Genomic DNA, 2,500 nt, shown 5'->3' on the forward strand with positions numbered 1-2,500 from the left:
TTTCACTCATTTTATCGTTTCAAAAATAAAATATGACGCGTTTGAATTTTAATAAAATACTTTAACATTATATCCATCAAATTGCATCAAATTAGACGTGTCGATTAGTGATATTATTTCATTTACCGGATATTGAAAATGAAAGATGTTGTAATAACAACAATAACAATAACAATAATAATAATAATAATAATAATAATAATAATAATAATAATAATAATAATAATAATAATAATAATAATAATAATAAGAAGGTGAATTCTTACCTGAGAGCGTTTGACCGCCTTACGGCGGCCTCTTCGGGTCGGGGGCCCTCTCTAGGGGGGGCCCCGTGTGTTCGCACGTTTTTATCGCCAAAATCAGCGCTGTGACAGCTGGAAACCAATTTCAGTATGCCGTTAATGCACGTTCGATGTCGCGCCGCGCCGCGACGTGTCACCCTGTTATGTGATCGCGAAATTAGTAGGAATGAAAATTTTCTACTGGGATGATGAGTAAAGATTAGATTGTAATAAATCCGCTGATAGAAAGTAAATGGGGGAGGGGGGTGAGTGTTGGATTGGACAGGGACGAGGCCGTAGAAAGTTTCTGTATGTTTGTTCATTTGAACGTGCATGTATTCATAGCTTCTGGCATGTAGTATTAGATTGATATTAAAAAAACAAAAACAAAAATATATATACATATATATATATATATATATATATATATATATATATATATATATATATATATATTGTATATGTGGGTGTGTGCGTGCGCGCGTGCGTATATGCAATAAAATACGAACATTTTCAAGTAACTTTCGCGTGTACATACGTATCTCTGTCCCTTTTTATCACATGTACTTTCCATTCAAGTTTTGTTTTAGAGGATTAAAAGTTGAAACATATACCTTTCACATTGTGCGAGGTTGACTATATCAAACGTATGCACTTTTAAAAGCAATTAAAACTTTTGAACGTAAACGTTTGTTATTCAATCTTTTTCGCAAAAAAAATTTTTTTTTCTTTTTTTCACATCACAGCTTTTATGGAGTATTGCAGATAACCGAGTTGTTTTTATTTTTTATCAACTTCTTCTTCTTCTTTTTTTTTTTTTGTTTTTTATTTATTTAGTTTTCTTTTCTTAAAAAAAAAAAAAAAAGGAAAAAAAGAAAAAAAAAGAAAAAATAAAAAGTTCCCCCTGCGCCAAAAGAAATATTTGATTTTTATTATTTTTCATTTGCTTTTATTTCTCGATTATATTTATTTATATTTTTAATAATATTTTTAAAACACGCCGTCTACATTTGTCAAGGAAAAGAATGAAAAGTCAAAGAAAGAAAAAGGAAAAAAAAAAAAGAAAAAAAAGGAAAGAACAAAGAAAAAAGAAAGAAACAAACTAACAAATAAAAATCGATATCTACGATAAAGTTTTTCGATATGTCGGTCCGGATGCAATATAAAATTACAATATTTTTATACGAACAATAGAAAATAGTAAATAGAAATAAAATAAACACGATTCTCTCTCTCTCACTCTCTCTCACTCTCTCTCTCTCTCTCTTTGTCTCTCTTTTTTCTTCTCTTTCTCTCCTTCCGTTTTATCTAGAGTAAATTACTGATAGTTCCCTATCTCCCTCCTTTCATCCCTTTCTCTTTTTCTCTCTCTCTCTCTCTCTCTTTCTCCCTCCCTCCCCCACCCCCTTCTCGATGTTACCTCGCGCGCGCTTTAATATCCTTGTTTGTTCTTACGTTGAGTCTCGAGTCGAGTTTAAAATTAATTATCCGCCGATTCCCGTTCGGTTTCATCATATTACGTAAGGGAGGCCGATCGATCAGTGTCGCGACGTTGCACGGCGCAGAAGTTTCTTAGAGTTTCCACTGTAATTCCGTGAGAAAGCGGAGACGAAAGAGAAAAGAAGAAGAGGAAAGAGAATGAAGGAGAAATGAGAAAGACAGAAACAGAGAGAGAGAGTGAGAGAGAGAGAGAGAGAGAGAAGGAAGTGGATGGTAAGGAGGACGGTAAAGCGGAAGGGAAGAGGGTGGGGCGAAGGGAGAAGGGGGTTAGAAAGGAAAGAGTCGAAGGGGCTGTGGGAAACGAGTGGGCTGATGGGGTGTCGTTGTTCAGCTTCATCGACTGTAAAGAAGAAAAGAGAAGAAGCTGACTCGTGGACTTCGGAGAGCATTTTAAATCACGAACTATCTCGATGCGGAAGAAACTCTTCCTATCTTTCTCTCTCTTTCTCTCTCTCTCTCTCTCTCTCTCTCTCTCTCTCTCTCTGTTTCTCTTTCTCTCATTTTCTTTCTCGTCAAGATAGAGAAAAGAGTGAGGTGAGAGAGAGAGAGTGTGTGTGTGAGAGTGAGAGAGAGTGAGAGAAAGAACTGTCATCGGCCGACCACGAGCTATAAATGCAGGCCGATGCAGCGTGTCTCTTATTCCAAGTGGAGTTACCCAACGTTGAGTCGGACGAGTTCGCCGAAGTCGAATAGAGAGATTTGTACGAAATAAACTTGGA

The 2,500-nt window shown here is 36.0% G+C and overlaps 1 protein-coding gene across 5 annotated transcripts in view; it reads right to left on the minus strand.

Moving 5' to 3' along the window:
- Positions 1 to 2,500, minus strand: part of LOC124424405 (RING finger protein nhl-1) — a 61,750-nt gene that overhangs the window by 55,605 nt on the left and 3,645 nt on the right. For 4 of the 5 annotated variants that reach the window (XM_046963405.1, XM_046963401.1, XM_046963404.1 and 1 more), the window contains exon 2: positions 267 to 374. The gene's annotated coding sequence lies outside the window, so the exon portion shown is untranslated. Of the gene's footprint in view, positions 1 to 266; positions 394 to 2,500 lie in introns of those variants that run through there. The other variant, XM_046963402.1, reaches the window with a different exon arrangement.

This window comes from Vespa crabro, chromosome 5 (assembly GCF_910589235.1).
Source record: "Vespa crabro chromosome 5, iyVesCrab1.2, whole genome shotgun sequence".
Taxonomy (NCBI): domain Eukaryota; kingdom Metazoa; phylum Arthropoda; class Insecta; order Hymenoptera; family Vespidae; genus Vespa; species Vespa crabro.